Here is a 12,215-nt window from a genome sequence, read left to right on the forward strand (position 1 = left end):
CTAAATCATCATCCTCCGCAATGCCCGTCAGCACAGAAATTGCCAAGTACTGTTATGCCGTCTTTTTCTTTAGATGTTGCTGTAATTTGAAGCTGTACTTCTCTCACACCAAGGTACTTTTCTGAAATCATGTGGAACAGAAAGTTTGTTTCGTTTGCGTTGAGGATCCTTCTTGGATCTTCCATAATTGCACTTAATCACTCAGATTCAAGACACCTTGAAAGTTCAGCAAACCAGCCGCGTATTCTCTCTTCCAAAACAGCAGCCTTGCCCTTGCTAATAGATTTAGCCTTCTTCTGAGACAGGCAAGGATATCGTCCGATAAAACACCTGAACCAAAGTTTTCCTGGTCTTCCATGCTTGAACGATGTGCTTCTTTCTAAAAGCACCTAAACGAACATCTACACGAAACGAAAAAAAAAAAAAAACACAGAATAAGGGACACCAGTGACGTAGCAGACTTTCGGCCCTCCCATGCAAGATAAAGAGATGTGACCCTAGTTGTAAGCCCCATTGTTATAATAATAATAATATAAAATTATCATTAGAAGACATTGTTGTTAAAAGTAAGTTTTATTTCTTCATCCATCGCAAGACTTAGGGGCCCCCTATACCTCGCCCTCCCCTAATATCGATATAAAAAATTCAGGATGATATTTCAATGTCGATATATTTGCGATATCGAATGTTATGTGACAATATCGACATATGGCACAGGCCAAAATGCGAGAAATGATGCTTGAAATATACTGAAATCAACAATCAAAATCTAAATATATTCTTCCATTTCTGTATCCAAGATTGAGAGGGAAGGGTGTGAACTTGAATAAAAATTTTAAGCCAAAAAGTTGTTAAAATAAAAGTAGTTATACTTCCGACTTAATAGAAAACCATTACCTTTTACTTCTGTTTCTGATTGTCGACAAAAATCAGCGGCAGTACACATATTTTACATACTATAGCAATATACGGTATAATTTTCAACAACGAAGCAAGCCGGAAGATGAATTTCCTGTGATATTAAAGTTGAATGTTCTACAAAATAATCATAATTCATTGGCCATATTTCTATCAGTACTTTGCCACGGACTGAGAGCCACAAGACTAACAGAACTAGAAATGAGATTTCATTCCTTTTTTCAGACTAAAGCACTACTGCATTTTGCTGACACTGTCATTTTTTAAATATAAGTCCCCTATCCTGGGCTAATTCTGGTTAACGGGATTTCGAGGTAATCGGTACCCGAAAGAGTAAATTTGGTAGACTGTCAAACCTCGACAGTTTGTGAAAGAGATTTCACAGTTCATGTTGTTCTTTCTTCGTTACAAAAAACACTTCTAGTTGACTCTATTCATGGTGAATTACTGAACTTATACATTTACAATTATTGAAAAATGAATAATTATTTTTAAGCATAAAAAGTCATTACTGTTCAGTAGAATGCAGTAGTAGATTGAAGTGAATGAAAATATTGTTTACTTGTTGAGATGTGCAAACTGAATGTGAATAATAATCGTTTATTCACCCATACTCTTGTGCAGAGGCGGATCTACAATGGACTTCTGGGGGCGCTGTGGGTTGTAATACTACTGCTTAGAGCTACTTTTAAGAGCTCCAAACTCTGCGATGGGTTTTATCTATATATAAAATAAGAAAGTTTCCTCGTTTGGAGGGCAATTGCCCTGATCCGCCCCTGCTCTTGTGTAGCAGAGTTTGAAGGCATGTAGCTCGTGTCTGCTGCTGACGCTGCTGATCCTGCTTTCTAGGGATGGGCAGATGCAAAGTGGAGCAAGTTTTATTTGAAACTTGACTCGAAAAAGATTCTCCAACTGAAGTCGACTCCGTCCAAAACGAAGCAAATTCTGAGTGTAGTTTTAAATACTGTGCGAAGAATACATGACGTGAGGCACAAGGTTACGAAGGATCATACGGAACTTTAATGTTCACTGCACTCCAATTATACCAGTAATAATGATAAAAAGAAAGGGGAGAAGAAAATTGAAAAGGTTTTCCCCGCCTTTCAATGTTTTACTGTATCTCTCATATATCCTCCTATCTTTCTTCTTTCCTATTATAACACCGCGTATAAACATGAAATCTAGGCTGTTTTTCTGCGAATACTAAAAAGTACAGTATTTGTTTACTGGTTGACTGTTGATCTCGGTGGTCGAGAAGTCTAAGAGGCAAAGATGTCATTCACGAGGTTCCTGGTTTGAGTTGCAAAGAATCATGATTCCGGCTTGTGCCAAAAATGGTTAGAAAGTATCGTGCACCGGCCAAACTCGTTGAAAACTTTTCGGTCCAGATTGGACTTCGGCTTGGACCGCCTTGATAGTAAGTAAATACTGATATTCGTGCACACAAAGGAAGATTCTACGAAACTCTATTGTCGTAAAAAATTACTTTATTCTCGTTATCGAGATAAGATGAGATGCTAAAATTATCCCCTCTCGTAAACAACATTAAAACTGTTCCACATTACTGCTTACATTTCTCATAGCTCCCGTTTTCCAAATAATCAGGTGATGATTTCAAAACCAGTGAAAACGAACTCCTCGGAGAAGCTAAATATCAAACTCGATTCGACTCCAAGCTGGACCTCAGAAACAACGAATTGGCTCGCAACTCTAATCGGGTAAATTACCTCTAACTGGGCTCGTGCTGATCCGTACTACTTTCAGATGTTCTGAGTTCCAATCTGCAATTGTGACAAACTTACTTGTTGGTGAAGACAAGTATCACAGCTGAGAGATCTGTAGAGTATGTATGTTTTGTATATTGCTGTGGCAGCTTGTGACACTCAATACAGAGGCAGGGGCCACGGTGGCTCAGTGGTAGAGAGCGTTCACCTCTGGTGCATGGGGTCTCTGGTTCGATCCCAGCTCGAGCCAAGTGAACTTTGTGGTGGACAATTACGTGTGTATGGGTTTTCTCGGGGTTCTCCCGTTTCTTCCCACTTTCTTCATTTCACCATTTCATTCATTTCTCATCCTCACAGTCTCCTTTAGCCTGGCCGGCATAACCGTTGAACATAAATCTCAGACTTCATTGCAGTAGAGAGGCAGTCAGCATCTGTTGGTTGCTCGATCCGAAACGAGCTTAGGAGAATAGCAATACTATAAGAAACGTCTGTGAATGTTAAGAAATATGAACTGGCTTCAACAGGCGCGGATCCAAAGGGAGGGCTATAGAGGCTATAGCCACCCCTTGACGCTCAGGTATACACTGTATAAAATGGGTTTCAATCCTACTTTCTTTACACAGGATAAAGTGGCAAACTATGGTTTAGTCCCTCCCTTGATCGTATCCTGGATTTGCGGCTGGGTTTCAATATTATGATAATCAAAGATGTTAGTATGTGTGGTCAGAACTTCTCAAGTTCACGCTTCTAGAAGCCTCAAGTTCACATGTGATAAAATAGCATTTCTGCATTACGCAGCTTTTCAACTACTTTCAATATGTGTATTTATCTTGAGACGAACTATCCTCGAAAAGTTTCCTTTATTGGATACTGTATTTTTGACGATGCTTCCATTATCAAATATGTAGTTTCATTTAACGTAGAATTGAATACACCAAAACAGTTGAAAACTTTCTCATTGTATTAATTTTACTTGAGTTGATTTTGAGTTCAGCAGCGAGGCTATATGAGACGTGGACCCACTGATTAACGGGAATCCGAATCACATGAGCTCCCACCGGGAATGGAACCTGGGTCTCCCACGTCTTAACTTTACTTGAATTTGGACTCGAACGGCCTCAATCGGATTTAAGAGGGTACACTTGCTAACCCTGAGTTGTGCAATGAATGCATATTTTAGTAAAATTAAGTTTACTTTTGAAAAGGTGTAACTATTTCGATTTTTTATTTAAAATTTCCTTGATTTATATGTAGTCAGTATTGAACACAGTTAGTTGATCACAGTTGAAGACTAACAGATAATATTATGTAATAATAATAATAATAATAATAATAATAATAATAATAATAATAATAATAATAATAATAATAATAATAATAATAATAAAAGATCCGAATGATAAAGATATTTTTCAGCCTTCTATTACAATTCCTGCGGGCTTTCCTGAATTTGAATATATTGTTTTTACAATGAATAAAGAAGTTGAAAACAACAGTTTGGCAAATATGATTTGTTAAAGAGAGAAAAACGCCTTATCAATTGTTTTACAAAGAACTAAGCAACTGATCTTGTATCTGTTTTTTTTTTTAAAAAAAACAATGTTACAAGGTACAGACACCAGTGGAAGCCACACCTGCGCGCAGCTTGTCTTTACCTGAGAGCAGCTTCAGTACTAAAATGATCACTTTCATTCTGTCAGCATATTGTGTAGCTATCAGTCAGTCACACAGGTTCTTTCCAACAGTTTGGTTATAACAGGTTAATCACATCACGTTCGTGTAGACAGTGGTGACGAAAGGTGGAAACCTTTGCCCGGGCTGAATTTTACAAAAAGGTTTTTTCATTAGGTAGAAACCAAAATCTGTCATACGTTGTAATCCCTCCCCCTCTTCAATACACACTGTGTGAAATTTAACTTGTATAATGTAGTGAGTTACACGAAAGACAATCTTATTTTTATAAGGTGACATTATCAAATAAAATTGACCATTATCACAATATATTCAAGCAGAGATTTTTACCCTCGTGAGGGTGGCCCTTTCGAGGATATCCTCATCCTCAAGTTCCCTCGCTCACAATGACGCAAGGCCGAGGGTGCGCGAAGGCGAGGACACGCTTCCAGCATGAGGGCGAGCGAGGGAGAAGGACAACTCCCTTCGTGAGGAGGAGGACAAGCTTCGACAGCGAAGGCGAGAGTGAGGACAAGTTTTCAGTTTGAGGGCGATCGAGGGAGAAGAACAACTCCCTTCGCGAGGACAAGAACAAGCTTCGACAGCGAGAGCGAGGGTGAGTTCAAGTTTCCAACCCGAGGGCGAGTTCCAGCATGGGAGAAGGACAACTCCCTTCACGAGGGCGAGATCCAACTGTCACTGCAAGGGTGAGCGTGCGCGAGGGCAAGAACAAGTTTCCAGCACGAGGACGATAGACAACTCCCTTCGTGATGACGAGAGTGAACGAGGGCAAAGGCCAACTGCCACTGCAACGGCGAGAAATAATTTAATTCGCGATAAAGGAGCACGCGAGGGAGAAGGACAAAGCTTCCTTAACAACAACTATTTTGGAATTTGCTGTTCGACCACTTGTGGAGGGAAGTTACATTTAAAATAATATCTGGTATGTCCCCTAGAATGATGAAAAGTTGTTGTCATAGCAAGATTATAGATAGGTCATATTCTTCCTTTCATTTAATTGCAGTAGACAACTTCTCTTGTGTATATCTACATACTTATTAAAATTAATGATGGAAATGAAAAATATTTGTATGTTTCCGAGGAAAGTTTCCGGATAAAAATAGCGCTACGTTTGCCTGATTGTTGTCCTGCCTGTGCTGGAAACTTTTTAGATAAAAACTGTCTACACTGTCATGTGTTGGTAGACATACAGTCACTCTCGTCATTCACCATTAAATGACATAGTCTTAAAAGCGATAATATCTGCAAAAACAATCAGTTTGAGAACAAAGAGAAAGGAGTAGGTAAGATAGAAGAAGACTTGATGGAATGATTTTGATTCATAGATTGCAATTTTTTGCACTGGGGTCGCTCGGGCTCCCGCTTACTACTTTTAACTGCGCTCGCGCTCGGTCTCAGTTCCCTCAGTTGGGATCGCGCTCTGGCTCAGCTCCTTCAGTTGGACTCGCACTTGCTAGCGCTGGGGCTCACTGCCCTCAGTTGGGCTCTCACTCATTTGGGCTCACACTTATTTCATTGGAGCTCGGGCTCGCACTTAATTATTGAGCCCGAGTCCGGTTGAGCACGACTGCTGAGCTCGCGAGCGTCGGGTTCGTGAGTTTGGAAACCTATGAAATGGGCTCATTAATGGCGTACTCTCCCCTCCAATTTCCACTCCTGATGGAGTTGTTACAATTAATTGGAATTTTTAACTTTCCTATTTTTGTGACAGCCCGAGCTATTAACTGAATGAATATTTGTTAAAATAATGTCAGTCACTATTGTATCGATATTCATTGTTTCTGCTTTTAGAATCTACGTGGATAGAGCTATCATTTGTTTAAAAAATGTGTTTTTCTTGCCCTTAAATAGAAATACTTGACACGTTAATACTGAAATTTTGTTAAAACAGCTGCTTCAACAAAATAAATTTAACAAGTTCCACAAGTCATAGTTCGTTTATGCAGCTGAAATTTGCGATACTGTTGATTGATTGCCGTTTACCGTCCTCTTTTGTCGGCGGGGATATATGAGACGTGAAACTATAGTTTTAACGTGGAATTCGAACCAATGTCGTTCAATGCTCTCCCACTAGGAATCGATCCCCAGGACCCCGTGCACCAAAGATTCGCGTGCTAGGCATTAGACCAGCGGGGAGGGCTTGTAATACTATTATCCAATGATTTTTATTAGGAATAAATTGAAAGTAGTTTTATTTTCATTTAGTCAGCGTAAGTAAGAAGACGGTCAAATTACAGTATGATATACTAATTGTGAATGTGATAGCGCGTAAGAGGAGAAATATAAATTTGTGCAAATAAAATAAACGGTTAGAAATAAATTGTAGGATACATAAAACATACGAAAAGAAACTTCAACAAAATGAGCAGAATTTTGTTGTGGGTAAGCAAATTAATCATATTGGGACATTTGCAGAGCCGTTTCGAAGTATGATTAGCGTCATAGTAAAGGTCTAACTACTGCAGGAAACATGTTAGTCGAACCCTTTAGTATGGCATTAATCACGCATCAGAACGACTCTGCATGAGGCACATTATTATTAATTTCAAGCAAATGTGCCACATATCATAGCACAAATGCTGAACATGTTTAACTGTTCTGGGATGCTTGTCCATCACGGTTAAAGGAGCACTACACACGGTTAAAGAAGAACTCTGACCAAATTAAAAAATCTCAACGATTTACCCCTTTACAAGCGACGCTTCCTTCATCGCCTCCGTGGCGAAGTCGGAACAACATCCGCCCTGTAATAAGGTTGGTGGTTCGAGCTCCCTTCGGGGTACTTATTTTTAGTGTTTTTTAGACTCACCTTAATGTAAACAAATCACACATATAGGCCATTTAACATTTTGGGGAAGTAATTCTGTGGTTCATTGGCGTTCTGTCGCCTCTCCGCCACTGGTGGGCCGCTGGTGGTATAATTTTCAAAGCGGAAGAAGGCCACCGCGGATCGTCGCTGCGGGGCCCGCAATTTTTGGCGAGATGTCGCTAGTTGCCCATCGGTGGTCCACCGACGCACGGCATGGGGTACGATTAACGTGAATCCGTACCACATGAGCTCCCGCTGGGAATCGAATCGAATCTTCTTTCTCAACTTATTTCTCAACTAATATCGATCGTTTTCGATTATTTTTATAAACTAACCCACTATCTATTTACCTTATGTAGAAAGTGCACCCTCCCCATAAAGGGAATGTTAAAAAATGCTAGGAGACGTTCTGTTCATTTTCAATAAATAATAAACTGAATTTTAGCTCCGTAAGTTTAACGGCTTGTGAGATACTAATTTTTTTCGCAAATATTCGAATCCCTAGTATCCCTTAGGATATTATTATAATGAACGCAATATGATAATATCACAGTTTGGATTAAGGCCTAACAATATACCTAAAGTCATTTTATTTGACTGCAATTTGGCAGTGATGATTAAGCACACATAGTTACATTCAAATTTTATATATATTTTATATATTACAGTGATTCAAAAATGTATTGTTTTCAGTAGTTAGGTCCTCTAAAACTCACAGGCTGTGCGTCTCGAAAGCCAAGTAGTAGTATACGTCCTATTGCTATTATTACAATTACAAATATCAATTTCCAAAAATGCTTCGAGTTCTTTTTTCACTTAGAGATACTCATCTCAGGTAAGTAAACAGAAACAAATGAAAATGGAAAATGGAGGCCTTCAAAGTAAAACGTAGACAAATTGACAAGTTTTCAGAAGCATATTTTTAAATCACGATCGACCTTACTCATAGGAGCTAAATACGCGGTTCTTGTAAGTTGGAGTTATCGTTTCTCGCCACGTAGCAAAAATATAGCAAAAATGAAGTGTCTGTTACTGGCGGTCTTTGTGGCCGAAAATACTAGCACAATGGGCTAGTGATTATGGTGGGTTCAAACCCGGGCCAAGGAGTTTTTTATTATTATATTTTATTTTTAATATTTTCAAATCACTTTTTTCATTAAAATAAGATGAAAATAATACTAAAAATATTACGTTACGTGTGCAGTTTTGACATACGAACCCACAGTATAAGTAGTAGTAGTAGTAGCAGGAGGAGGAGCGGGTTAGAAGCCCCACAGGGCTCGTTTTGTTCCACCTTGACTGCCATGATATAAATTTAACCTCAACTTCAATTTTCTACTTCAATTCCAACAAAATGACAATTTTCTTTAATTACTACTATAATACACTATACATACACCAGAAGGTTTGGACAATTGCAAGCTGTAACCAATCAGAAACGTGTTTTTAGTTTCTATGGCTAGGGTCGAGGGTGAAAAATATGCTGTTCAAATGCTGTCTACAATGCAGTGAGCAGAGTGGGTCGGTGGGTGGGTTAGAGTGAGTGGTGGGTCGCAGTGGGTCACATGCTGTTGACACACGACCCACTGACCCACTCAGAAAAGTCGATCCATTTGACCCACTCTAACTCTGGATTTGACACCACGTAGAAAAAGGAAGACCAAAAATTGCATGTTCACCATATTTTATTGTTTTACTTCAGGCAAGGGGAGAACGCGCGAATAGTGTTTGTGATTTTTACTGTCCTCCATCTTTCTGTGTTTTTGTCCCTCTTCTTAAAGAGTTAGTGGAAAACTGTAAAAGTGAGTAAAACGCGTCCAAATAGGAAACAAGGTACTGAGGGAGGTTCGTTAAATTAGCTATCTTTTAAAAAATAATCCACTGTCCTGAAACACCAGATTCCAATCAATATAAGTGTCCAATGTCGTGCCGTGAAAAATCAGGGCCCGAAGTGAGAGCGTACGACAGCATCTCCGTACATATAAGTTGTCAATTTAAAGTTGACTTCTCTGGACTATTCTTTCTGCATAATACTTTACTATTTTATCATGACTGAAATAAGAAAGGTTCAACATTGATACACTGGAATCGTAAAAGAGTGTAATTACTGAATTCACTGCTGCTCCATTTTTTCCTCCTCCCAGAACAGTGATGTCTTAGAGTAGTGGCTTAAGCGTTAGTTTCATAATGTTGGGGACGCGAGTTCGATTCCGGCTGTGGCAATTCAGGACATTTTTATAATCTACAAAACTGATACTTCTGATGTATACTAACATGAAAAATATTCCATTTTTCTGGGTCTAAGAGTTGAGACAACTTCCTTTATAGGTGAAATGCCAACAACACAAAATTACGTCATCCGTATCAACCTTCGTTCGTAACTGTCTGGCAAGTAACGTGTTTGGACAAGAATCGATGAACACATAAGGGCTAAACACGTCCTTACTGCTGTAGTATGGACCAAAAATGACTTCCAAGGAATTGTTCCTAGCTGTGCACAAATTGCAAATAATGATCTAATTTACAATAGGGATCGCTAGTCACGAGAATGATCCTATTTAAGATGTCACCTCACCTTTCTACTTAGAAGAAGGGCGAAACAAAATGTATTACTGTTATCAGCTAACAAATATTTATATTCCATTTTTTGTAGTCGTAAAATGATAATTCTGTCTCTAAATCCATAAACGTAATAATATTATTGCGTTCATGTGTAAACCTAAAAAACATCTGACATTGTATATCTTTTCTATTCCTATGAATACCTTCGACTATGTTACTTTTTCTTTCCATTGTGGTAATAATAATAATAATAATAATAATAATAATAATAATAATAATAATAATAAGGAATAACATAATTGCAATACCAATTACATAAACATTATCTCCCGATACAGAAAAATTGCTAATTACCACGACGGGATTTGAACCCAAGTAGCTGCAATGGGAGTTTCCTGCTTTCACAATTTTTAAAACAAATCGCCCCAACCAGAGTATGTTCGCCACTGGCAGCTCATGTCCTTTCAACGTATTCCAAACACTACAGGAACACGAACACAGAAGTACTAAGGACAGTTAAAATTCCGACCTTGCTCTTCAGAGGAATTCGAACCCCTAGTGGATTGCGCCTCATGATCAGAAGCCGAACGCCCGAGATCATTCGGCTAGTGCCACCGGCTCAATTTGCCACAAATTCCTAATGTGAATATAAGAAAATAAACTAGTAGTTATGGAACATAAACATAGAACTGTCTATTTCTACACGTGTTGATACAATTCAAAGAATGTGAAAATAATTTATGTCGTCTTTTCTTCTTTGGAAATTAAAAATTATGGTAAAGGCGAAATGTAATGTAAATCGGGACCATCCCTGCAACCGATGACCAGCGCCGTAACTTAGATTCTTTTCTGGGAGGGGGCAAGCATTAATAAGCTTATTTGGCCCCCCTAGAAAAAGTGTTTTTTCTAATTCTTGGACCCCCTCTTTCTAACTTTCTCTTAATCTTTATGGCTCCCCGGAGCCTGTGGGCCCTCCCGCACGGCAAGCTCTGCGGTTCCGTTAGTTACTCCCTGGGCCCATTCCATACATAACAAAATTATTAAGGGGACAATATTGATAAATCTCAAAGCCATATGAATAAATATTATTTCTAAAGCCGCTAATAGTAGACATTTTTTACTGACATGGGTCCACGACTCATTTTTGTTCTATTTACCTTTTGTGTGCTGTTTTGTTTATGTAATGTAGCGACCCTATTTAATGCTTCATTTCTAATTTCATGTTCATATAGCATATGGAGTAAGAAAATTTTGTCTCAAAATGGCCCCCCTCGAACGGCGGGGAGCTTCTGTGGGGAGGCAGCTGCCCCCCACACAAGTTACGGCTCTGCCGATGACGTAGCCTCAACTTGAAGAACGTTTCATGATATTTTCCTCATTGAGGAACATCTATATAATTTGTTTTTGAGTTAAACAAGGAAATTTCAAGTAAGTCATTAAGACACTCACACAAGTTACTTATATTTTCTTATTTATATTTTTTTTTATATTTGTTTGTTTTGGTTATATTTGAGTATCTTGTTCATATTTTTCATTAAACGATTTTAACTAGGTATTAGTTTCGGTGGAAGTTTAAGTGGCGCGGTAGGTGAGTGGTTAGCGCATTCAACTTCTATTCGGTAGTACCAGGTTCGAGTCCCGGCCAGGCTGAAACTTTTTCAAGTGTTCCTGTTTCAATTTCAATTTCAATGCACTCTCAGTGTGACAAGCAAGATCTTGTCTTCCCTAGAAAGAAGAAGATATTGGAATGAGAATTGGAGATGGTCTGTCAATGGAGACAGTGATTTACAAACTTACTTCCAGCAGTTGTTCTAGATTTGATATTTTCAGCTACTTTCAAGATTTTTCTAATTCATATATGATCAGTGCTTTTATTTCTTTGAATTATAGTATATAATGAAATGATACATTACATACACAGCAATATTGATATTAACATATGATGTTCATTGGACAACACGCTCTGAACCAGAGAGATTGATCTCAGAACGGAGAAATGTTTCGTGTGCCATCTACGAACAATTTTACTTGCATACAGACTTGACTCAGTGCTACCAAAGGGCTGCGGTGGCTCAGTGGTAGAGCGTTCACCTCTGGTGCTTGGGGTCCGGGGTTCGATCCCAGCCCCCGCCAAGTGACACCGTGTGGACAAACACCGTGTGCGTGGGTTTTCTCGGGGTTCTCACGTTTCCTCCCACTTCCTTCATTCCACCATTTCATTCATTACTCATCATCACCGTCTCCTTTAGCCTAACCGGCATAACCGTGGGACGTAAAACTCAGAGATTTCATTTCAAAGATTTCAGTGCTACCAACTTCTGTCAGTGCCGAGAAAAGTTGCGTGTAAGTTGGGTTGCATCTGCCTTGGCGTTCTCCCAACTACAATTGATCTGGACCCCAAGTAATGGAATTAGAGGCTTAGAGCGCTTAGGGGGGAGATACTTCTGTGAATGGCTGTACATTTTGAAAAAGATATGTAGATGTATATATTTTTAAAATTTTCATTATAA

This window comes from Thermobia domestica, chromosome 11 (genome assembly GCF_964235325.1).
Source record: "Thermobia domestica chromosome 11, izTheDome1.hap1.1, whole genome shotgun sequence".
NCBI lineage: Eukaryota > Metazoa > Arthropoda > Insecta > Zygentoma > Lepismatidae > Thermobia > Thermobia domestica.